Here is a 27,652-nt window from a genome sequence, read left to right as displayed (position 1 = left end):
GGAGGGGTAGGGGAAAATGTTCTGGAAGGTGCATGTTATTCCTATAAAATATTAATTGATTTCCATTTTAAATTGAGCAAGGAGCCAAGCTGCCATTGCCTTTCATAGCTCCCATAGTTTGTAGTAACGTGGGAGAGTTTTCTTCAGACAGGGAAAATGTCATCATGGCATCTTGTACTAGCAATCATAAAAGTTAAGTAAGTTGTCGACTCAGTACTCCTCAGTCATATTTTTTTTATTTAGAATTAAATCTAATTTCTAGCACATCACTGTCGGCTGGAAAGTCTGTTTAAAGTTTGTGGCAACCTTAAGCTGCAAACAATTTAATAGATGTTATTTAATCTCAGATGGAAGGTCAAATGTTTTAAATAGGGGTTCACTTGTAAGACCTATCTAATCCCTTTAAACTTATAGCAGTAGGCTAAAAACCTTCCTGACTAAACTTTTCTGACCTCTGAAAGGATCCTAGAAAGTGCTGCTGGAAGTATTTTGACTTTCCTCCAAAAAATTACCAGCTTCAGAATCCCACACTAATAACAGTTTCTTCTTATCTGTCCTCATGAATTTTAATACAGACACACAGATAATATTTCTGTTGATACTGCAAAGCCAAAGAAAATAAATTGCCAAGATTCACATTGTATGCATGTGGAAGAACACTTATTGTTTTCTATGAATATATCAGCACGCCCAGGGGTGGATAAAGCAAAATTAAATTGTTCCTATAAAAAGGGATAAGTGAAAATGATGAATCTGAAAATGCATCTTTTTGCCAAGACTCACAATAAAATCTAAATCTGCTTTCTAAGTTTGATTTCATCTTCTGATTTCGGTATGATAAATTGTTTCATGCTGTGATCATAGAATTTTTTTCATGACTGGAGTTGTGCAGCATTCTGCCATTGTGGTTTCCACTTTGGAGTGAGGAGGATATTCTTGAGATAGATTGTGAGACAACTGATTTAGTCAGGGATGCATTTAGCTGATGAATTGTATCTGAAATAATTTTCCATAACCTGTAATTTTGCATATTTATGTCCCTTAAAAATGGATTACTTTAACCATTTAAAAACTCCTTTCAATCAACATTGCTAAAAATAGAGAAACTCTAGAATGTCTTTTGCTGTTTCAATGAAGGCACTGTAAAATCCACCACACAGACTTCACCAAAATGTCCTTCAGTGTCACTGCCAACAAGTACAAGTTTTCCCATAGTCTCACATGGCATAACACACCTTTCTTTGTTGCTATGTATGCTGATGGGAGGATGCCCATTTGTCTTGTTTAATTTCCCCAGAAGAGCAGATGCTCTCAATGTCTCCCTTTTTGAGCGTCATTGATTTGAGGTCACCTTGTCCTTGAAGATAAAAACAAGATGCACTTAGCCGCCAAGCTGCAGGAGTGTGTTGGGAGATGCTTTGCTGCTTTCTGTATTACGAAACCAGCTCAGGGACCAGCGAGAGGATCTTTACAAACACAAATATATATGACAAGGGAAATTACTGCCTCTGAACAACTGCCAGACCACACACATACACGCGGAAGCACACTTGTTTTGTGCTTTTTGCAAACATGGAGAGACATAAAACCACCTTCTGGCCCTATCATCTGTTCCCAGTTGGCTTTTTCCCTGTTCATATATAACTGAGAAAATAAAGTCGTTTTGTGACTTTGTTTCGACTTGTGGCAATTCCTCAAATTTCTGACGCTCAATTACTGACCCCTGTGAGAAAGCGACATAAAATTGCACAGGAATCCACTGACCCCCATCTAGGAGGGGGCTCAACTCATTTTCGATATTTTCACCCCCTTTGGAGCAATGGTGTTCCCTGGAAAGGCCCATATGCCACAATATGGGTGCAATGATAGGACTTACATTGAGTGTGTGTGTCGTGTGCCACCTCCACTGCTCAGAACACCATTTAGATTACTTTCACCTCATCAGCCCACACACACTTGGCTGGGGCCATTGGGACTTACTCTCCAAAGGATAGCTGTTTCATTGCACCACAAGCATACAGTATGTTTCTTAGTGTGTCTGTGTTTAGTCTGTAGGTGGAGAGATAAGGGGTAAGAAAAAAGGAGAGGAAAAAAGCACTCTGAGGGTGAGGAGGGGAGAAGGCAGAGACTCTGAGAAATCCAGGGAACTCCATGAACCCAGAAAATTGTCTGTGGAAATCGAGACTGTTTGTCTTTCACTGCCAACATTTTCTCTTGCAGAGATTAAAGACACTGTTTAAAGATGTGATGATTCCCCTTTAGAGACTAAAATATATTGTACATAATTAGATGCTGCTACAATGCTCTAAAGAAAATGTTCAAGTTGTTGAGAAGCATAGCCATTAAATCATTATTTTCCTTAACACATTACAGCAAATGTATGACGAATGAATCAAGCTTTTTTTTTCTTCTAAATAAAAAAAACAGTAATTTAATCTCACAATAAGTAAACAAACTGTGCTTTTATTCCCAATCTTAATTTCTCAATCAATTTTAACATGATGAAACACAATCTTACAGCGTCCATTTATCACAAGTTTTCCCTCAAACGTACACGTCTATCATCCTTCACCTTTTCTATTTTAAATATATATTCCACTATTTGGAGCCTATTCCTTACCATAGAAACTTTTAGTAAAAACTCCAGGCCTTCACTCCATATTCTCTGTAACATCTGAATGTTTGCATATTTATTTATTCTCAATAAATATCAGACGGCTCAGTTATCGATGTGTCTTTGTTGTTGGAATACCTCTGATGACCTTAGATGCAAAATCAAGAACAGGGCAAACACTGGCATGAAAAAGTTTTGTTGTGAAAAATCCATTACATTGACATCATTTTGCCAATAATTCTTCAAGTGCCCTTCTTGGAGACTCAAGGAGTGGCTTTATCTCACTTGGGAGTTTTATAATGTCACCTAAATACTTTAACAACCTTCTTATCACCAATACAAAACATGTTTTTACCAGATAAAGACTGTCAGAACACTTACTATCGGTGTATTTCAGTTATAATCTAAAAATAATTGCCTGCAATTTTCATCCCTAGGTAGGACCAGATGTGAAAAGACTGACAACATGAATTGGCAATAGTTTTTTTTAAATCATCAATTTCCTATACATTCATCAATTCTACAGTCATTTACAATTTGTCTTATATTTCAATAAATCTGTATGGTATTGTGACAGATTCTACCTTGATTTGTCAAAAAGACCTGATATTTTTCAAATAGGACATCAGTAATAAGATACTTAGCCTTACCTCAGCATTTACACTTCACCTGATTAGGATCACTTAGTTTATCCCGGAGAATGTTGGAAACAAACCATAATAAAAAATTAAGGGTGACTAAAGGAATCATTTCTAGATTTAATAACCATCCTAGATTCTAGTATAAGTGTATAAATGCTAAAATCTGCCATTCATGGTCATTCAATGTTAGTCTCCCAATACTCTTTCTACTTCTGTCGAGAAACACAAAGCCCACACAAACAAGGAGCTGCTCTGTTTGAGACTTGCAGGGCTACAATTTCACATCCACACAAAATGCTAACTTCAGTCTGAGCACCATTCCACCAAGGTCATGGGCAAAGCAATCCAAGGCTGTCAATCATTTCACATCCATTGAATAAAGGCAATATTTTCTGTGGTTGGCTCATACTGCTCTCACCTCTAAATGACACGGAGTCCCTTGGTGACTGTCTACAGGACCAGCAGAGGAGATCCCTGACAATCAGATAAATTAGACATTTGAGAGTTTTCATGCTTCATGCTTTCCCACCTCTGCTCATTGCATGTAGATTTCAGCAGCAGGTTGGAGATTGAGATGCATAGTCAAGTCAAGTCAAGTCATATTTATTTATAAAGCACATTTAAAAACAGCTACAGCTGGCCAAAGTGCTGTACAATGCATTAAAAAAGAAAGAAAAACAACTTCAGATCACAACGTCCACAAGAGAGAAATATATATATGTATACATATATACATATATAAAGAAAGAATATAAAAAAACAAAAAAAACAACACAATCTTAAAATCGATTCTGAATCGTATTGGAAACCAATGAAGGGACGCTAGGACAGGACTGATATGCTCCCTCTTCTTGGTTCCAGTCAGCAGCCTTGCTGCAGCATTTTGTACCAGCTGCAGACGGGACAGGGACAACTGGCTTATCCCGGTATATAAAGAATTGCAGTAGTCAAGCCAGGATGAAATGAGCGCATGGGTTGCTGTCTGTAAGTCACTGAATGAGAGGATGGGTTTTAGCTTGGAAATTGTATGGAGCTGAAAGAAACTGGATTTGACAACTGTATTTACCTGCTGATCAAATGTAAAGCCTGAGTCGAAGATAAAGCCAAGGTTCCTGGCGTGGGGCCTAATGTGGCTGTATAATTGTAGGAAGTTATGGGCCATCCAGTGTTTTATGTCTTCAAGGCATTGTGTAAGAAAGGTGAGTTCTGCAAGATTGTTTGGTTTGACCGGTAGATAAAGTGTGTCATCTGTGTAGAAGTGATATGAGAGGTTGTGCTTCTGGATAATTTGACCCAATGGGAGCATGTATAGTGAAAATAGTAGAGGGCCTAGGATGGATACCTGTGGTATCCCAGAGCTCAGACCAGATTGGGAGGATGTGGCGTTGGTTAAGTTTACAGAGAAGGTTCTGTTGTTCAGGTATCGACAGTGTCGAATGCTGCAGTACGTTCCAGTAAGATCAGGAAAGCACAGTTTCCAGAGTCCATTGTTAGCAGAAGGTCGTTGTGGATTTTGAGAAGTGCAGATTCTGTGCTATGTGCTGCTCTGAAACCTGATTGAAATTTGTCTAAAATACTATTATGATGAAGGTAGGGTAGCAATTTCTCCAGAATAACCCTTTCGAGCACCTTAGAAAGGAAGGGTAGTTTTGAGATGGGTCTGTAGTTGGAAAGTGGTATGGGGTCCAGGTTGATTTTTTTTTTAACAAGGGCTGCACTATAGCATGTTTAAATGAGGGAGGAACAGCACCAGTTGACAGAGAGCTGTTTATAATGGAGAGGATAAAAGGTACTATGTCACTGGGGCAGGTGGCAGATTTCATTTTAAAAAACGTTTCTTTGAGTGAGGTTAAGGTGATAGGCTCAAAACAGTTTAACTGGGCAGAGCAGTTGAAGGGTGGGGAGGCTGAGATGTGCCTGGTAGGGGCTGAGATATTTTTTCTAATAGGTCAAAAGAGAGTTTGAAAGGCTGTCTATAAGTCAGTCAATTTTGGAGGGACATGGACTTCCTGTTTATGTTTAATTGAAACAACCCAAGAAGCAGTTGATTGACATAAATTAGCAAGAGTCCTATATTGACATTTTCTCCTTTACTATGTACTTAGATGTCTGTAGTTTCTTATTTATCTAGGTCAGTGGTTCTCAAACTTTTTAGACTGCGTACCACCTCAGAAAATATTTGGCTCTCCAAGTATCACCATTATGATAGCCATTAAAATACACCGTAGACCTATTTCTACACACATTTTAAGCAGGAGGCAAATATGTTCATAAAAAGAATATTATTTATTATAGGACTACTAAGGGCTAGCGCTAGAACTGGCACTTAAACTCCACACAACACTGACATTTGCCCAAATCAAAAAAAGTGCAGCACAATAAAAATGACAACTTTATACCAACAACCTATTTGAGAATATTTAGTCTCCAGTGTTTCCCACGCAAAGAAGATACCTGGGCCCAAGTATATTTCAGGGCACACATTGCTTTGAAGATGCATTCACCGTACATCCGGTATATTCAGTGCATATAGAACATAAAACCATGCACCTGCTTTTATGGCAAGCACTAAGCCATGGCAAAACAATTGTTACAAGGTTTATTTATGTTGAAAATGAAGGCCAGACATCTGATAAAATGACATATTGAATCATTTCACATCTCATGCAAGGCGACCAAAAAAGGCGGATAGAAAATGTCCAATCTTGTACAGTAGTAGATGTGCACGTTATCTCACATTTACTATGTCCTTCGGTATTGGTGCTTCTTGAAATTCAATTACATCATTGGCTTTACATTTCTCTGCATTGAAGCCCACAATCTGTCTGTGAAAATTCCTGTACACTGCTTCTGTGTACTCCCACTTGACAACAATCGGAACAGATGACAGCAGAGATCTCTTTTGCTGAACTGTCATTATACTGCTGTGAGTTGTACTATACTGTGAGTTGATCAAATAAATTAGTCCAGTTTCAGTCAGAAAAGCTCATGTCCTATCCCTCCATTTTTCCCTCCCACCTTAAATGCATCCTTTCATTTGCCAACCCACGTGAATCTACAGCCACAGCCAACTTCATTAGACTACAACCATCAAGATAAGACTCAGTTACTGCAAGGCTCTGCATTGCTATCCAAGATCAATATTTAACTAAAAACTTGACAAGTCTAATAGTCTGTTGTGTTTGCTACTGACACAATAAAGATGAGTATACTTAACAAACCAGGTTTCCAAGGCAAACCAAGACATGCTGTCAGGTTTTACTATTAGAGAAAATGATTCACTTTCATGCGTTTCCACTGTGTTCAGCTTTGGATGCAGATTTGAAAGTATTAACCCTATGAAAGGCTGCATCTTTTGAGTCTAAAGAAAATCCAAAATGCCCCTGTACTATTCATGCAGGATGAAAAAACTTGAATCTTAAATGAGGTATCCAAGTTTCCATCATTAAAGTAGGGAATTGTTGATTTTAGATGCAAAATCTAATGTAGCACAAGAAAATCAAAAATCTAAAGTACTGAAAGTTCTTAAATAAATCCCAAAACAATGACATAAAAAGCCTGTTTACTCAGATATTATTGATTCAAGGATTCAAGAAATCTAACATTATGGGTTTTACAAAATCACTTAACATATTTAAATCCCGCTAGATTCAAATATTAGAGGCAATTTAGTTAAAAAAAGTAGAAAACAACACTTTATGACAGAGCGCTGTGTGTCTGCTCAGTTAGGAGAGCTTCAGATAATAGTAGTAATGTTAAATATTGTTGTCACACACACACACGCGCACTTCCTCCTCTCTTGCTGTCTCTATAGCCGTATCTTCTCTGTACCTCTGCTTCTGTGAACACAAATAACATATCAGATATATTCAAATTGGGCTGTGCTTGGGGAAGCATGAAAGATATATGGCCATTAAGTTTGGCCCGTTCTTGCTGCATTGAACTTGCTCTGCCTGGACGTCCACATCATCGGATCAGCTCAGTTGAGGGGTGGATATATTATTAAAAATTATGGTATGCATCAGGGAAGAGATACTACTAAACACGCAGGTTGAGATTATAGGGGTCTAAAAAGATTTGTAAAATATTATGTAAATGCAAGTTTGCATTTTCTGGTTATGTAATGTTTTTACAAGGCTTAAATTATCTCTTAATGTAACGGGCTTTGTTGGCAAGAAAAAAACTGCTTTACTTAACTTTAAATACAGTAGTCACCCTGAGCCAGGAGAATCTCAAAGTCATATTTGCTGAAAATAATCCCCAGCAAATGTACTATTTCATCTTGCATGTGTGACATTGATTTGAAAAAGGACACTTTCAGTTTATAGATAAATAATAAGAACCAAACTTAATGAAATTATTCATTTCCAGCCTGTTATGGATGAACAGCTTCACCTATGGGCTTTGTTTCATGCCATGTCAAGGGTTTTGTCTATATTACTATAAAAGGAAAAAAAACATTGCATCAGCCTTAGCCTAACCCTAACCCCCAACCCTACGCTAATGACCATAGCCCTAACCCTTTAAATCAGGGTTTAAGAGCTTAAACAAAAACAGCATCACAGCTACAATGTAAAGAAGTAATGACCATTTTTATTTTATTTTCTCTAGACGAAATAATAAACCTGTTGTTGACATTTAAGTATGCCAAGGGTCTACTTAACAACATTTGCACTGAAAAGTGGTGAAAAAAAATGGTATTAGTTGCTTGCCATTTCGGTGGATTCAGGCCTACAGATTATCTCCACCCACCACATTATATAGGCTGATCCCAATGCTATTATAATTTAGATTGAGGCAGAAGGAAACAAATTAAAAACAATTGTTCAGCAGCGGTCTTTCTCTGTGTATCGTTTCACAAGGTACTGGTGGTAGGTTTGCAAAGATCATTTTATAAAATTTACCAAACCTTCAAGCACACAATGATGGCAAATTCTGCTGAAATAAAAAGTAGAGAAGAAGATTGTTGTAAAGCATGTGGGCCTTAGTAATCTCTTATGGGGTTCAGTGAGTCTCGATGAAAGCAAGTGAACTGCTTTGGCTCCTTGACCAGGAGTCCTCCTAAGTCCTCCCCACACATAATGGTGATTATAGGGTCCTTTAGGGAGCACAAGGTGAAAGCAACAACACTCATGTCTCATCAGAAAATGGGAGGGAGGCATCCATGAAACAGGACCCTGCGATTATTTAGGTTCCCAAGCTGTTAGTGAGATGGCTTTTTAATCGTGGCTAATGGAGTTCCCACTAACATCATCCCCCAGTGGGAGTTTGGAAAGTGAGTTTGGTGTACTCCTTCCCCGTATTCTCTCAATTTTTATTTAATCACTTTGTGGCATCTTTGTGGCATCTACATTTTTTTCCTCCCCTGTTTAAAAAAAACCTCTTCTCTCTTTGACAGCAATTATGTCCATGAGAGAAGTGACTGTGGGACTTTTTTTTTTTATCATAGCATGAGCTCTTGCCTTTTAAAAAGCAAACATAAACACATTAATGCACTCAGCAGCAGTCAGATTCACCCCAGGGCACTTTCTAACCTGCTGAAGTGACTATTTAGAGTGAAAAACAACGAGTCAGGATGTGGCAGGTGAGCTCAACATTTCAAGTCTGCAAATACCAAGGACATGACTTCACATGTGTCTGTCTTCTACTTTTTATTCAATAAAAGACAGACAGGGGAGATTTTTTCACCATAATCTGTTTTTCCCCTACACCTGCCACTTCATTCTCTCACATCTCCCTGAGTCTGCCGTCCTGGAGGGCCTCCTGCTGTGGCAGTGTCTTTCCTGCCCTCCCATCAGCCCTTCCCTCTTTTTCTCTCTTTCTGTGTCGCATCCTGTCTCTCCACCTTCGCTGGTGCTGACTCTAGGTAAAAGCTGATATGAGATTTGAAAGGCCCATGTGTTGAAAAAGTACGCCGCATTGTGAGCAGCCCCCGACACGCAAACCTTCCCTGCTGTGCTCCAACTTGAGCTGTCAGGCAGAGCATGCATGGTTAAAACCAGGGTAGAAGCAGGAAACTAACGCTGTCAGGAAACCTATAAAAGCATTAAATTCAAAGAAGTAAGGGAGGAAAAAGTAAGAAAAAGTAAGCAAGCCCCCCTGACATGGCTTGTAAAACCCCCTGACATTGGCTTCATAATATCAACAAAATGTGATGAGTTATGAGCATCTGATAAAGGAGGTAGAGGAATCTTTAGAAATTAGGAGTTCTATGCCAATCTCTATGATAGAACACATTGGTATTATTAAGATGTCGATCGTGCCAAAACTTTTATAATTCTTAAAATCAAGTTCACTCCCTCTACCAGCTTCCCTTTTCCTCCACACTTAGGAAAAGCCTCACCTTCTTCAAATGGAACAATAAACAACCTAGATTGCCTTTACTCTACCTACCATAGCTCGGAGAGCTGGCACTGCCTAACATGAAACTAAATATTGGCCAAATGAGCCTGAGGGCAAACTTTAGTGTGACTTTCCTACAAATACTCTCCAGCTAACCTCCAAAGGGCAAACACATATGGAGTGCTCTGTCACTGACTCAGCAAATCCAATCATTTTCTTTTCATATGCCTCATTGGTGCATCATCCCATGGCGCCATGAGCTCTGCTGCGCCAGTCCACAACACAAACGTTGGCTTCAAGCTAGTGCTCGTCAGTTCCCTAGGATTTTTTTGCACTCTCTGAAATCCACCATCATGCCTTCATTCCCCATTTTTTTTTCATACTCTACAATCTGGCTGAGCTATAACAACTCTAAGGTGTAGAGTGTAAGGTGACATGTGAAGTAAGAAATGTGGTCAGCCAGGTTGAAAAAGCATCCAGCATGACGACAAAATTATAATTTAATACAGTCAAGTATTTTTTTTGGCAGTTATTGCATATTGATGGAGTAAAACCAATTTTGAGGACTGCTGTAGGCTCAATTAGATATTGCAAAGTTTTTATTTTTTTTGCATTCTTTTTGTATAGTTGCTGTTACAGTTTACAGTATAGTACAAAGTGATGAATGAACTAGAATCAAGGCTCAGCAAAATTGTTGTTAATTTCCATTTTTGAATCCCTATTGTAATATCCCCTTTAACCTTGTGGATGGGATTACATGTGGTGGGCAATAGGTCCTTTTTTATTTACTTTAAACTTTATTTGGAGAGGTAATGTCATCAAGAACTGAGGTCGCAATCTCAAGAGAGACTTGGGCAAGACAACATCAAGTTGCCCAAAGTGATTAGCTACCATATGAGGTCCCAGAAGATTATCTGAACACATAATACATGTTGTAGGTTACACTGAGCTTCTCTCCTGGAGCCGAGCCTATAGGGGGTAGGTACCCAGGAGATAGCCTTTCTGGTAGGCCCATTTTTATTGAGCTTACATTGGTCTGGAATGATGTAATGGAGCCATGTCTGTTTGTTACATTGGTGCCAGACAGAGTCCATTACTATTGTGTTATGATCACACAAAGTCTTTTTGTTGGAAGGTTCTGGAATAGATGTTGACTCAGCTTTTTCACTACTCACTTTGGTTTGTTGGGTTATATTTTATTCCATATCATGCTTTTCAAAGGCAACCATGGAGCTTGGCTACATCACAGGAGATTCAATGTTTAGAAGACTGAAGGGTAGAATTAGGCAGTTTGGCGGGAATATTGATTTGTTGTGACTTTTTGTTGGTCAGAACATCTTAAGTTATATTATGTAGTGGCTTGAAACACATTTTTTGAATTTGCTGCAGATTCTTTTGATCTGACCAGTGGTCTGCTGTAAATCAAATACTGAACAAAGGACTTTCAGCCACAGCTCATTTGTATGCTGTGATTTTGCTACTACTGGGTTATGTATCCCACATGTGTCCCAAGAAAGCTCTTTTCTATCCAACTGTAAACTCAGTGTTCGAATCAACGGGGGTTCTAAATTGCAGCAGAGGGAAAATCCCATTAAGGAGCCAGAACAACTTACTCCTATTCCTTTTTTTTCTTCAAGTGGTCATTAATGGAGGCCATTCTACCCCTAATTACCCCCAACAGTACTTTTGATATTTCATAGCATTATTCAAGGTATTGGAGGTTATCTATTTTAATAATGTGATCAAATGTCCCCTGGGAGCCATATTGAATATCTTCAAGGGATCTATTTGATATGTGCTCAGAGGCCATATCTGTTACATCATCTCGGCTGCTGTAGCGAGATATTAGAAATCCATACACTCAAAATATGATATATGGCTAAGCCATGGTGGAATTTACTGGGGCTGTGGTGTGCTATGCTTTTCTTTTCTGGTGGAGGAGCAAGGAAAGAAAAAAATCACAGGCTGAGAATTAAACAATAATTTGCACATGTAAGTCTCAGACCCCTAAGGCAGCTTTAGAAAGAGGTTTTTACTCTTGATAAGGACAGATAGCATGTATTGGGCCACATGTGGCAGTTAAGTGGCCCAGTTGGCTGTGATGGCTGATGGTAATTTGCCCATTTCTTCACCACACTTTCACAATTTGACAGAATTTCTCGCCTGTTTTACCCCTGTCATAAATGTAAATTACCCAGATAAGAGCACATAGATGAGGGCCTTGTATGGTTTGAAAAGGATATGTTAAGTGGATGATGTACTGTATGTGTAACTTTGAAAACCCATACCTCAACCTATACCCATAATGCCATTGGCTTTTTCGTTCTTATTTCTAACATTCTTTATTACTGTGTTTTCCATAAGCAAGTGGATGTTATATTTCATGAATAAAGTTTGGAACTTCATTATCAACCTGGCTGTGAGACAGAAAGTAGATATTTGTAAGGAATGAGAGAAGTAAGAAAAAAATGGTGAAAAAAAAGAAAACAATAGATTATTTTTCCCTTTAATTTTAGGAGAGGAGTTTTTTTTATTTTTGCTTGAAACCTTATTCATACTGTATATCTTATTCAATTAAATGGATAAGTATCTTCATGGGCTTTTGATATACTTTCAACTACTCCTGTATCTGAACAAACATGTTAGATGAACTTCATGTTGGAGCTAAATAATTAATTAGCTAATGAGAGCTGATGCTTAACATTGAGATTCATCTAGATTATTTTATAGGTATGATTAGTTGCTTGGGATAATAAAATGTCAAAAATGTCGATCAATAATTCCCAAAAGGCCAAGATGACCTCTTTAATGTTGTGTTTATGTTTTGCCCATAACCAAAAAAGAAAATAAATTTACCCCAACAGTGGAGTAAAATAACTTTTAAATATTCAAATTTATAATGCAAAAGTTGGAATCACAGATCTTTTACCTTCTGTCTTTACAAGACTGTACAGTGAAATAAAAATACCCACTAAAACTTAGAAACCAATGAAATAATTATCAGAGTAGTTGGTGATTATTGTATTAGAAAAGTAACATGCACAATATGCAATACTCATATTCAAAAGCATGTTAAAGATAAAAGACAAGCTTCTTGGTGTTCCCTTTCCTTTGTCCCAGAGCCAACTCATGCTGCTATTATCCTCTACCAAACCTCAGAACCCCCTCAGTACTCGGCTCTCTCGAATAACACAAAGGTTCCTGTTTGAACGCTTTTGGCAACTATTGTGTGCGATCTCAACACAAGATCGCACACACTGATCCAACTGCAACACGTGGAATGCTTTGACTGCAAGTAGATGTTGGGGAAGAGTGCTTTAGATGGCAGCTAGTGAGATAATGATTATATAAGTATGCAAGATCTGCCTGTTCTTGGCAGTGCACACAGGCAGTCTTATTAGCGTATAAGTTAAATTTGGGATCAAATGGGTTAAAAATATGCTGCTAGAATTGCACATGTTAGAATATGACGCCACGCTGGAATATTGTGGAAATTATACAAATTTCATCTGTGTATGTCAACAAATGGAGAAAAAAAAAACAGGATAACATGTACTCCGAAAATGCTTGGACACTTTGAGGTAGACTTGTGTTTGTTATCTGTTTGAGTTGTGAAGTAGCTGTTTGCAAGTCTGACATTTTTCTGAGGGGTGCTCTACAGTACAAATGCACGTGCTATGTGCACACGCTTACACACCGTCAACACATCAAGTTACTGTCAATTCCAGTGACAATCTTAGTGACTGTAATCAAATCATATGTCTCGTCATCTTTAATATTTTCATGAAATTAGCAATGCAAAAATGACCAGAAAGTTGCATTAGTATTATGTAAGTGTTTCAAACGAGATCAGCATCCCACCATTTATCTGCAAAGGCACCAAGACTGTGCACTCAAAATAAAAATAAATGTTTAGGTCTTTGGGAGTTTACAAAAACACTGTATATAAAGGCATACCGTTACAGTCTGGGCACTTTCAACGAACACAACTTGTCCTGTTTTAACTGTTTTTTATAGCTCTCGTTCATTTTAACAAATACCTCCTGAACTATTCATCACTTGCACAGACCATCAGTTATTAGGCCTTGTTCAGTTCTATTTTCTTTCTTCTTTTAAACAGGATGTCTTTATCAGTTTGTTACACAGTCGATGTACAGAATTTTCAAGACAAGATAACATGTTTATTTTCATTGTACAGTTACTACTTAGTTTTTCATAAAGTGTATCTACCAAAAACATCAAAAGGGACTTACTTATGGACTTACTAACTTTAATTGAAGATGCCTAAAGTGGCCTTGCACTCCGATGTGTGTCATTTTCCACATAAATCTCAATAATCTTTGCTTGTGTTTCTCCTCGTTGACTGTGCTGCAGCACCCTCAGCACCCGCCATCTTGACATTTCAAACATTTAAAATACATCCTAATCGGTGTCCACCCAACACCATCTATGTGTGTAAGTATGCAGATTAAGCAAAGTGAGTAACATAGTGTGTAACTGGATAACTTCATTGTTTTACTGCCTGTCCCAAGACAGACATTTGTGGAGGCTGTCCAGTAACTGCTGCATATGCCTTTCTCAGCTGTTTTCCCTGCTTTGCCAGGTGTGCGGGCAGCAGGCACTTCTGCAAGGACGCCCAACTGTGTGGAAACTCTGCACTCAAGGCAAAGCTGAGGGACAGTGTTGGCATAAATCTTCTAGTAATTGTGCTGTAAACAGAGATGGAACTATAAAGCTTTGCTTTGATGTGTGCTGCAACAGAGTGGGAGGCCCAATTTCTATTAAATCACTTCCTATTTGGCCATTCGCGTCTCTATATACACTCCTCCTTTCACGACATGTGGAAGTGATTGAAAGCTGGGAATTTTTGTTGCCAATGACTGATTGGTCCAGAGGGCCATCTATTAGCCCAACTAACCATCTGGTGGATAAGGGACTGTTAGTATGTGGATAGTGACCCATTATTTAAGGAACTTTCATTGTGTGATAACCGACTGAAAATCAAAAGACAGGGATAATAAATAAATGGGGTCTTGGTCGTTGTTAATGTGAATTATCAAAATAGCAACCTTTCTTTTATTATCCAAATCCCATTGTGGGTGTAAAGCTTTAAAGAGCAAATAAAAGCATGTAAAAGGTGTACCTATAAAGTTCACTGAAATACATTAAAAAACATATCAGTGGTGGTGCTTGCATTGCTCTCTTTGGCCTGCTGAGACACAATCAATTACAGCGGGCAAATAAATAATTGCCAATGGATAAGAAGTTGAAGGTTCATCACAGAACGATACTTGGATTGCTTCCTCATGCAGGTCAAAGTGGTGTGTTTTATCTTGGCAGTTAAGTGTTTATAGAATTGCATGTATTGAGAATGCTCAGCAGTAATCTAATATTCACCTTAACACCAGACAGAACTACCTTATGAGAAACCAATCATCTCTTCATTCTGTGTGCTCTGTAGTTGTTAGGCATGTGTGCATGTTGTTAGAGCTTTTCCCACACTGACCTGTTGTCATATCTCTCCTTGCACTGAGGGCGATAAAGGCATAAAATGAGTTCAGCCGCTGACTGATACATCCCCAGACCGATACATCCCCAGCGTTGAGATCACCACTTGTGTGTCTGTATTTGTTTGGGGTTATGAAACACTGCAGGCTCTTTCTCTGATTATCTCTCCAAGATTGTGTCTCTTTATTTTGCTGTCATGCCTTCTGATGTGGCCAAAGTGGTTTCCTGGCCCTAACAGGAAATAATGCAAGAACCCTGAATTCTGTGTTGTTGTGTTGTTCAGATTATCTGACACATCTGTGACAAATGGTAACTTTCCTCTTCGAGATAATGCTTTAGCTTGATCTTGTCAAGGCCGAGGCTTTGGCTGGTGTGTAGTGTTGTGGACACACATGTGTTCAGTGTGTATCTCTGGCACACAATGTGATGCTTGCACAGTCCATTGAATTCCTCAGTCCTTCATGCTACCTAAGAACAGTTGCTGCTGTATTCAGACTGAATCCATTGGAAAATAATATAGAGAGCAAATAGTATATTTTCACTAGAAACACTATTTTAATTTATTCAAACTCTGTCAATCTTACTTTGCATTGTCACATTTGGACCATAATTATTGGTTGTCCCCATTCATTGATTGTATGCAAGAAAGGTCAACTTGCTTTCTGCCAAATGTGACCTTACTTGTTTCGTCTTAATGTTGGAAATTTAACATGACAAATACCTCAATTTGAAAACATTTTGAGATGTGTCCATTGCAATTCCGTTTGAAACAAAACTGTGAGTCAGGAAAATGGAAGTTGAGCGACTCTACCACTGAGGCACAGCCGTCAAAGAATCGCCACATTGAACGCCTTCATTTATTTATCAAATGTATCAGTAATGGATAAATCAAAGGCAGTCGTATGTAGAGTAAAGTAGTTGTTGACATTTCAAAGACAAGGACCTTCAGAATGAAGCCTAAGTGATTTGTTGCAATGATATAGCAAATAGGCTTCATGTAAACAAAATTCCTAATGTGGGAGATATGGACAGTGGAGCATATTTATTATCCAGGTATCATAAAGCATCATAAAAGCACCAGCAAAGCGTCAATCAATTACTGCTCATTTCCTGGGATAGGGTCTCTCATGTGTGTTATCATATGTCAACCTCTGTTGATATAACCTACAAGAAAATAAATAAGCCTATATTCACTTCTTTAGTGTGCACTTGCATCACATATCTCTTTAAAGCTGGTGAAGTGACAAGTAAAGATCTGTGAAATTTCATTGAACCTTTTCAGAACACAGTTGAACGTTGATATCAATCATTTTACTGAATATATTTCAAACAACTTATAGAGCGATGTAGAATATGCTGAATTGTATTTGAACATACATGTTTGTTCCATTTTATTAAAACAACCAAATTCAGTTTTTACATGTTTGCAATTTCAGCCTGAGGCATTGACTCCATCTATACTGTAGGTGTATGAGAGTCAAATCTTCGTACACTCCATGCGTAAGATGATTCTGTGCCTTTCTTCCCTCTTTTCGAGTCACTGGAGGGAAGCTAATGGGCTCCATGTAAATTAGAGTTGGCATTTGGTTCTTCTCAATGGACCTGAAAGGTGAGGTGAGGGGGTCAAGAGGAGGCAGCGCCATTAGCATGACTTATATGAAGGTTGCATCCATGTTCATGTTCCTTTCATTTTTTGGCCTTGAGGGTTGGAGGAGAAATTACAGAGAACAAAAGGGTCAAGAGGAGTCTCTGAAGAAAATAAATGGGTAGTAAGACGAGGTGAAAATGGAGAAAGAATGAGAAAGCTGGAGGGGAAGTAACCAAAGGAGAAGGGGCACACACAAGATGGAGCAAAGAGAAAGAAGGGAGGCGTTGCTCTGTCCTTGCTATTAGTCACGTCGTCACAGCTCCCTGGCTTTATGGAGAGTTTCCTGTCATGGTGCTGCTTTTTAATTGACATTAAAATGCACTGACCAATTCTGTCAGCCCTCCCTCTCCCGAGCTTTATGCCATCGCCCCTCCCTCCGCCATGTCTTTTTAACCCTCCAGACTTGATTGACGTGGGCTGTCATTTACGTACAGTGAGGCGTGATAGAAATGAAACACTTACCTCACATCTCAGCAGCTGTTGTGACAGCCAGCAGTTTCTTTCCCTCAGAATGATTTTGTGTGTAAAACAACATTCTGTATTTTGCCTTTCTGTACACAAGCGTGTGTGTCAAAGTCAGATTTTATGGCCTTGTCATTTGCAGAAAAAATTAATTCATATAAAGAACTTCTCTGCTCTCCAGCAGCTTTGCTGGTGTAATGTACAGCCAGCTCCCAGAGCTTTCAGATGAAACAAAGGGGAGGAGATGGAGACCAATGCCTTTAAGGTCAATGGAATGCAGATCAATGGAGCAAGAAATGTGTGCAATTAAGCCATATAGATAATTCTTGGTGGAAATGATGGCAGCATAATGTGTGGAAAAATATACAAGCTAAATAATTCTAGGTTTTAAAAGCAGTGTACAGTATCTTTCATATCTTTAGATTAGTCGACTAGCAAGTCTGATTTAAATTCGCTTAAATTCCGAATTTGAAATTTGCTGCTCAGAACATCCCTAGTATAATTACCTCTATAAGTAACCAAACGAGGAGACACCTTATATTAACATCTCTTATAGAGAAAACAACTGCTATTGCAGATGGGATGAGCTATTTCCATTTGGTTCCTCCATTAAATTTCAGACTGGGTCTAGCTATCCTCAATTATAGTTCGGACCAGATGTGTTTTCCCTTTGCTTGCTCTCAGACAAAGATCTAATGTTGACAAAATATAGTATACCTTCTGACACTGTCTGAGAAACTACAAGAGCACTAAAAAGAAATAAAAGCATTAATCTTCTAGGCTGCATCGCGATGCATCGATTAAATGATTAATTTCAACAGCCCTACTTCTCATGCTGGTTTGCAGAAGTATGCAGAATACCATCAGATTTAGCCTAATTATCCATTCTGATTGGAATAACAAATGAAAGTTTGTTTTATTTTGATCAGACAATGCCAGATGAATGTATTCATAGAGATGTCAAATTTTGGTGTCAAAAGAAACCTAAAACATTGATAAGATGTAAAAGCTTTGAGTTGATTTCCACTGATAAGATCACATTGTTCTTATTTTAATGTTATTGGAAGATGCAAAACTGACATTAAATTCTTTGAAATGCGAGTCCCGAGGTTTTTCTCAGTATTAGCAGCGAACAGCCTCACCTCAGCATGGTAAATCCCATTCCTTTCTGCTCCACTTCTTCGGATCAATGAAATGATAGACTGCTGAGAAAGGGGCTGAGTTCATCTGCCTTTTAGAATAGATGATTGTGCATCTGTATGTGAGTCAGTTAACACAAGTGGGCCTAGTATGTGTCAAAACTATGTATGAATCTGTGTATGTGTTTGAGCCTGGGCATAATATGATCCTGAATGCTTTGGCCCCAATCAGTGCACGATTTCATGCGGCATGCATTCAAAAATATATATATTAGTATGGTTTTATTGCTCTTTTTCTGGGTTATTTTTTCTGCATTTGGAAAGATTTTTCCTTAGAGGATGAACAATCTCCTGCTGGGAGCATGCGGAGGATTCAGTCATTAGTGAGTGGTTTGCAGAGGTCAGTTATCGGACATGATGGATAGTTACAAATGACAGAGAGAGCAAGGAGAAGATGGATAGAAGGAAGGGCACAAAGACTTATAGACCATAAGAAACAGATAAAAGAGGAGAAATGGATAAGTATAAAGTGTTTGAAAAGGAGTGTGTAGCTGTCATACTGTGAACCAGCATGCCAAAGCTGTATCAAGGACACACTCCTCCTCCTGCCCTTCCTCCTGCAGTGGTAGAGATGTTTCTGGCAAGGTTCAGCAGTTCATGTCCTACATGACTGCTGTCCTGCTCTGCTTCGCCTGCTCCGCTTTGACTGCTGTTGATGGCTTTTGAGAGCTACAGTCTTCCCCCCAATCCATCTACAACCAGAAAGAGCTACAAGAAAAATGCATTCACACCAACAACACAAAAAAGCAAATATGAAACAAGTGCATAGGAAACAATTTGTTTCTCCTGACACAAACCTACTTCACTTCAAGTTGTTTCGTCAGTTTCTGCATTTATGATGCCGCTGATTCTGCTGCAGTCTTTTTCAGAAAGCTGAGACGGATTCTGCCAATTAGCTCCCTCCTCTGTTAATGGTGATGATGATGGCCATGGCAAGTATAAATTAAGATAACTCTCTATGCAGCTGTGCCCTCCAAAACACATGAGCCAGAGATGACTGATGCATGGCTCAAAATGTGTTTGAAACCATGATTTAATAATAAAAAAAATACTTTTACTTGGATGACTTACCTTGAACCTAGCTGTATTTTCAATATAATGTCCCTTGTGATATTTTGACAGGTTCTGGATAATGTCTTCAACATTTTAGTGAAGGAAAACACTTGTCCCTGATCCATGCACTTAGTAATGCAACACTCCACTGAATCTAAGTTAAGTTAGCTCACATTTTCTTTTCATTTTTAGATGGATTAAGTAAATACCTTAAAGCTCACACTGTCACAGAGCCAGTAACATCCATCCATCCATTATACCACTTTTCCTGTTCTAGATGGCGGGGTTGCTGTCGTTGAACCCAGCTGTCTGGGCTCAGAGGGGTGTAAACCCTGGACTGGTTGCCAGTCAATCACAGGGCTGACATATAGAGACAGACAACTAGCCACATGCACACCTATGAGCAATTTAGAGTCACTAAACAAGCATGTCTTCGGCCTGTGGGAGGACGCCGGAGTACTTGGAGGGAACCACGCATGCACGGGGAGAACATGCAAAATCCACATAGAAAGGCCCTGTAAGAAAGGGAATCGAACCAGGAACCTTCTTGCTGTGAGGCAACAGGGCTAACCACTGCATCAGCATGCAGCCGAGCCGATAACAATGACTACCAAATTAAATATGTATGAAAATATACTCTGAAAACAGATTGCTTATAAATGAGCTGTCTAAACACATCAAGACTTTTATCTGATAGATTTATTCAAAGCAGAAATGACATCCTTTGGTTGGTACTTTTAAATGACAAAAGATTCATTTTGTCCACTTGTAACTGTGTCCAGCTCTCCTGTGCTCTTGTTTCCTTCATTTAGTTTGAAACACCCAATGTTTGAGTGACAGCTTTTATATGACCTCAGACAAACTTGAAAAGTGTGAGAGCCCATCTGTTGTTCTCTTACTGTATGACCTTCTTTCTTCTGTTGCTTCGATAAACAAACACAAACTGTAACTACAACATATAGAAGAGTGATGAAAAGGGGCGGCTGTGGCTCAGTTAGTAGAGTCGTCGCCTCTCAAACGGAAGGTCAAGGTTTCGATCCCTAGCTGAGCAACATGTCCGGTGTGTCCTTGGGCAAGACACTTAACCCTGCATTGCTCCCGCTGCTTCGGTGGCGGTGTACGAATGGATTAGTGTTGTACTTACTCTTTGATGTACGTCCCTTTGGATAAAAGCGTCTGCTAAGTGAATTGTAGAATTGTAGAATAAAGAGTGGACTATATAAGAATTTAGTTGAGCCACAAAAAAATCTCCTGACACTCCACACCCAACTGGGATATTAATGCTAAGCTGTCTTTATGTTCCTCTTTATATGAGAAATGTCTCTCTCTTTTTATTGCACTTAAATTTGAGTGAAAACTGCCTGTCTAACCAGGATTGGTTAGTTTGAAAAGTTTGAAAAGTACCCAGCTTTCAAATATGCTGTCTGCTATTGAAGATGACAGATAATGATCCAGGCAAGTGCTTTTTAAGCCACAAAGAGGAGCAGAGTGGAAAATTACTAAAGTTTCCAAATCATGGTTTATACTTAGGCTTCTGATAATTTTCCAATCTGTCAATCTACAATGATTGTAAAATTCACATGGGTGACTTGTTTTTAGACAAAGGCCGTCCCCCTAATATAATGGTAGGGGAAACACTGATCAGTGCATGTCTACTTAAAAGTAATATAAACTTTGTTCAAATGACAGATACGATATCTAAAGTAATGTGAAAGTTCTCTTCTAAAAAAATAGGCGTGTGTCCTGTGACTTACAAGGCATCACATCGTTGTAAGAAGAAAAAACATTTAAGGGACCAACTGGAGTAGAGCCTGTGTAAAGTGTTCTGATGGAGTATAATCCTCTCTAAACTCCTCCATCATGTGCACTGGACAGAAGAAAAGCCTTTTGGCACATTCTTCACTTCATCTTTGATGTCTGTCATGCCACTATATCTATAGCTCCCTTCTTACCTTTCCCTTGCTCCTCGCCCTTCCCACCTGCCTTCATTTGACCTCAAATGTGCTTAGTCGGTCTTCTTTATTCCAGTGTAGAAAAGATAAGCAACAATACAATTTGAATAAACTGTGCATTTAAAAAAAAACAAAAACAAAAAAAACAACAACCCCAAAACAAACAATCTCCCTTTTTAAAAAAACAAAAAAACAGTTGATGTCTTGTTCATCAACTGACATGAAGGGTCGGGGTTCAGTCTTCTAAGTAAAAATATGAAGCTTATGAATTAAATAAATAATATAATGCAATGTTCAATTCTACACACACAAAAGGTGTTACTTTTTGTATTCGTTTGATACTGTTCATATTCGTCTCTAAATTTGATTTCTCTTTCTATAAATCAGAGTAGGGCTGTGCAATTTTCCCCAATTTCATATCATGGTATGAGCATTTGCGATTAACACTGACAAGTCTGATGCAAACACGCTAAGCGCTTTCTCACTCAGCATTTGTAGATTTGAACTTTTGGATTTTTAAATGATTTATTGTTTATTGTGTAAAAAAGATGAAGAACAGAGAGTCAAAGAAACTGGTAGTCATTGCTATCAAACCCATATTTTTGGTCATTTATATCACCTGTTATTGTCAGTGGAATACAATGCTATCATGTGCCGCATGTGCTTCTCATATTGAGCAGGCCTATGTCAGTGCTTCATACTGTAGTGTAATGCCAACACAACTTTTCCTACTGGGGCTGCTTCACAAATGCATTCATTAGTTGAAACACAGTAGGGGCTTTATTCTAAAGCAGCTGCAGTAAGATAAGTATTTGTCTCAAAGGGTTAGTGTTGACCACAACTGATCATCAAATATCTGTCAAAAGAAAAACACAATGGTCAGAATTGTCTTTTTTGAAATATCAAAGTCAGGAATGGAATTATAGAGAGCTGCCACTGCGAGCTGTTACGTGAATATAACAACCAACTACTATTGCCGTGCTTTGTTAAAAACTTTCTTTGTGACAGTAAAGTTTGTTTGGCTGCTGAAGAAATGCTCGCTGCTCTCTTCTCTTGTATTTTATTAGGATAGCTGCTCTGTAAGTTTGGGCTGGCATCAGGATGATAGAACTAAACCAATCTGTTCTACACCACTAGCAACCTCGACTGATACCAAATCAACAATGACATCAATGTTACGGATTATGACTTTAACTCTGCAGGAATATATAAAAACAACTTGTGGTAGGCATGCTAGCTCATCATCTCCCATCTCATCCTCTCATACAACATGAAGAATAATAAATGTAGACATATCGCCTGATAGTGTCAGAAATATAGGCCAAAGTAAAGTTTGCCATTGGTTGTAACACCAGAATTGGAATTGAATCTCATCCCCCCCCCACCCACCCATCTTATTTTTGATCTTATGGTCTCTCCACAGCTGCTAGTTTTTCCCCAGAATTCTTTTTTTTCCTTCTTGCCTCTTCACCTCCCCCTCTCACTGTTGTCAACACATAGAAAGGAAGCCAGAAGAGGTGTTACTTGATAATGAGTCCTGCTGCCCATTACTGCCATTCTTGCTCCACATAACCTGACATTATTCACACCTTTACTTCACCCTCCCCTACTCTCCCCTCTAATTTTGATTTTTTTTTTTGCTTAGCTTGATGATGATGAGTTAACTCATAGGACAACTTAGGAGAGGTGTTAGGGGGTAGGAAGAGTAGAAAAGTCAGGCAAAGAAAGTTGAAGTTCTGGTGTTTGCAGTTTGCACTATTTACCTATTGTGACCAAGGTCAGTGTATGAAGTAAGCAATAATGTATTTTGAGCGGGGTTGTCATGGCGGAATTTAACCCTGACCTATACAATTTCCACCTTGCACCACAATTTTTGCTCCGTCCTACCCCACTGTGTCCGTTTCTGGAGCGTCAGTGCAGTGTAGGCCATGGGCAGCTGAACTCACTGGTTCACAAGGTCACAAAACAACTACAAGAGCCTGTGGGAATTAAGAGAACAACGTGCGTGTCTGTATATTCTGTTTTATTTTGACAATGACCGGTTGCTCTGTGGGTTCCCTTGTCTGACTTCCTGTCTGGGTCCATCTACAATCTACTGTTCAGCTTGTTGTGTGCTTGCAGCAGGCTCTATCAATTTAAGACTTATTGCTCTAGAGACGGACAGCGTGTGGAAACACGAGCACTAGAGAGGGAGCTATCAGCTGGGGGTGACAGGGTGAGCAGGTTACTCAACTGGATAGTGTTCCTCCTTAAGACAACCTGCTCACTATGTAATATCCTGGTTATTAAACTTACTTAGGAAATCAATCATTTAAAACAACATGTTGATTTGGAAATGTATCTATTTAGATTTATGTATCCCACTGAACAATAAGTCAGTTGGAATCTACAGTTAGAGCTTCTGCTAAGTAAGCTTTCATTACCCATATTGAGCTAAATAATTTTAGCATAGTATTTCTGCCTTGTCATAACAGGGTCTGTTGACATTTTCTTTTCCATTCAGCAGTCTCGCAACACCACTATATACCCATAATACATTCTGTTATGTGTTTACTTCATATGCCATCTTCTGTTGTGCTGATTTTTATTTCATTGCTTACTGTTTTCACTTCTTTTAACCTCTGTTCGCCATTTTTTTAAATCTCCCTTCTAATTTTTCCCACATTAAACTGGTTGCAGTGAAACTTACCGGACTTCTCTCCAAAGATTGATATGATTGAAGTTAGTCTTCCAGAGTCTGTTATAAGAGCTGTGTCCTTAGCAACCGCCCGTTTTTCTTATGATTTATTCTTTTTTCTACAACATTGATCTGTCGAAGTATAGCAGGCCGTTGCTATGTGTTATTGGCTAATTAGAACCAAGTATTCAACACAGCTGTGTAATAAGTACCAATAACAAAGGTAGAGAGGCATTGTTGAAATCTTCAAAATAGTATATTTAAGCTATGTTTAATGTATAACTTATCTTTATTTTTGAAAAATCTCTAGGTGCACCTTGTAATGTTGAAATAAAAAAAAAAACGATAAAGCGCCAAAAGTTATAGAACCCATTAGTGATCCTAGGTTGTTAATCTTCTGCCATCCCATCCACTCTGAATCTTTACTTTAACTTGCTGCTGCAGAAACTTTATCAAACCCTTTTTCTAGCTCCTACTCAAAAAGATGTTTTCCTGGGTGGGAAATAATCTCCTTCTGACAGTTTATGCATAATATTTGCATTTTAAAACCTCACTCACCACTTCCCCAAATAGTATGAGACAGGCTCGGCTATCTAATCACAGTGAAGCCACATGGGAGTAATTGCTCACACAGCCATGAATTTAACAGAGGTGTGACACATAGATAAAACAATCCAAATTGCTGTCATGTAATTTTTAAGCCAGTTAACTTCAGTGAAAGGAAATAAATGTTCTTTGGTCTAGGAAACAGGCATGCAAAAGGGGAAAATGTACAGGTGGAACAAAGCAGCAGAGTACATCTGCAACATGGTTACATCCAAAAAATATTATTTCAAGACATATATGATAAAAAAAAAAAAAAAAAACTGTAAATCATTGATGTTGGCCATTCAGTAGGACATTTCATTTTTCAAAACAACGGAAAAGTATTTTCCAGAAATATATAACTGCCATGAAAATGATGCCACTTTATGCTCCTCAAAAACTCTCTTTTGTGACATCATCAGATGACAGCAAATGTATCTGGCCAATAAGTCAGTTGATATTACAAATTAGAATCGAATACTATATTGTCATTACACGGCTGTGCAACAACATTTCGGTGAATCATCCCTCAGTGGTAGGAGTTAAAATAAACGAACAACAGAGAACAAAAGGTTAAAAACGACACATATTTACACAGAATTAGTAAGAGATAAATAGCTATAAAAGTCAGTTAAATTTCACTTGGTCATGGTTGTTGCACTTGCCCTATATTGATCACAGTCCTAGTTTCCTAACAGAGTTCAGTTCATTAATGGCACTTGGATAGAAGCTGTTGGGGAATATGGAGATGCTGCTCTTCTTAGACCTGTAGTGTGAGCAGAGTAAAAAGATGGTGGCCAGGGTGAGATGTGTCTGTGATTGTGTTTGTGGCCCTACGTAGACATCGGGATCTGACTTCAAGAAAGGTAGCTGTGTGCTGGGGATGTTCTGTGCTGATTTTTTAAATTATCTCTGGAGTGCTTTCCTATCACCCTCTCAACTGCTCTCAATTTGCACTGCTGTTTAATAGCTTCTTCTTAAATTTGCTTAATATCTTTGCTAATTGTTTCTGCACCTAAACACCAATTTCATTTCCATGTGTAAATGTAGATGTCAATTAAATTGATTCTGATTTTGACTGGGATTCTGAACAACACTGTGGTAGAAGGATTGCAGCAGCTGTTTGTACAGTACAACCACTGCTGTGGTGGTATTCACAGTTTAGGAGAAGTCTTGAGAGATGTGTCTTCCCTGAAACTAAAAGTCTGTGTGCCTCTCCACTGTGTCTCCTCTGTTTTCCAATGGAGTAGGTTCCTCTCTCCTTTTCCTGGAGTCAATGATCAGTTCTTTTGTTTTGGAAGTGTTGAGTACGAGGTTATTGTCTGAGCACCATTCAATTAGTTTGTGGATCTCGCCCCTGTTGGCAGACTTGTCTTTGTTGTGTATGAGTTATTTCAAAGTACAGTAGTGTGCATTTAGTTGTCAGATATGAATCTATAAGTAAGGAAAGTTTATCTTCTCAATGAATATTAAGCTTATCTGAAGAGAAATTTGGCTTAACAGGTCATAAGCAATCACAATGTTAGAACAAACTCTTTTTGTAGTACTTCCACATACGTTCCCCAAAAGTTTAGGTCTTTTCCTGTACGCAGAGAAGTACCTGAGAGAAGAAGTGACGGGGGATTTCAACATTGCTTGTCTTGCATCATTTTCTCCCTGACTGTCTGAGATGTGTCTGTGTGAAAGTGAGGTAAAATAAAAAGTTTGGTGGGGAGGTTGAACTGGACAAGACAGAAATGTTGAAATCCAGTACAGGATAAAAAAAAAAAAATATTCTCCAGATTTGAATAAATGATCAATAACTGGTTTGATTTAGATGGAGATTTTGTGTTTTAAACATGAGGACCTCCAAAGAGACCATGAGGCAATGTGTTGTAACAGCTGAGGGCTGTCTGTATGACTCCTGTCAGAGAGAAGAAACTCCCTATACTGAGATTTAAATGACCTAACACGACCGTTCGGTCAGTTTGACTTGTTACAAACTTGTACGTTCATTTTTAGAAACATAGATATACTGGTTCTTGTTTCCAGTTTTTTATTTTCTTTAAGTCAAAAATTATATTTGTATGTTTCAACAACTAAAATTAGATGTTCAATCAAATGCAGCTTCCAAACTTTTCCATCTTTAACTCAGGGGACTTGAAAAGTGTGGATTAACTAGAGACCTGACTTGTTAGATCAGATATAATCCTCTGCACTGAACTCTTTAAAAGGAAAAATGGAGAGATCCACTTGAAATGCTTTCTTAGTTCTATGTGTGCAACAATCATTGTTATTAATTTCTTAACATGTGCTTTATTCAAAACCCAGTTAAAGCATTTTTTTGTCTGGAGACAATTTTGAGGTATTGCATGATTTTTTTTAAGTCGATTGTATGGTAACATAAATGACAACCAATAAAAAGTAAGGACGTGTCACATCTGTGTCTGAGTTTGGGTGTCAGAATCTGTGCCACCCTACAAGTTGAATATACGCTGACTTTGTAGTGATAAAGGGGACTGATTTTTAATTTTACTTTTAAGCGAAATAGATAAAGTTTTTGCTTTCTCATATAGTACATAATAAGTACCTCTCTGCAGGGGTTGATAGTTGTGTTGATCAATACAAATCACAGAGATAATAATTTCGCCAAAGGATGGAGCAGCCTGGGACAACCACGCTTTTTCAATCCCATATTTTTTTTTTACCAAGGTTGGAAAATGCTCCTTTCATTTTTGGTGAAAACATTAGGGGACAGGGTCAAATTGGTGCCTTATACAAGGATTGATGTGTATCAAACCCGGAGATATCAAACCGGAGATTATGACTGAGAGTAAGTGAGAAGGGACAACACATGCCACATTCTGTCTATTATCGATTTTTTGTCATTTCAGATGTCACATCAGATCATTCTTCTTCCCTTTCATTTACTCTCACCATTCTTCTCTCCAATCACGCTTAAACCTCTGTTTCCATCCACTGAATCCGAGGC

The sequence above is a fragment of the Labrus mixtus genome, chromosome 14, assembly GCF_963584025.1.
Source record: "Labrus mixtus chromosome 14, fLabMix1.1, whole genome shotgun sequence".
In the NCBI taxonomy this organism is placed as follows: Eukaryota; Metazoa; Chordata; class Actinopteri; order Labriformes; family Labridae; genus Labrus; species Labrus mixtus.
This window is presented reverse-complemented; position numbering follows the sequence as displayed.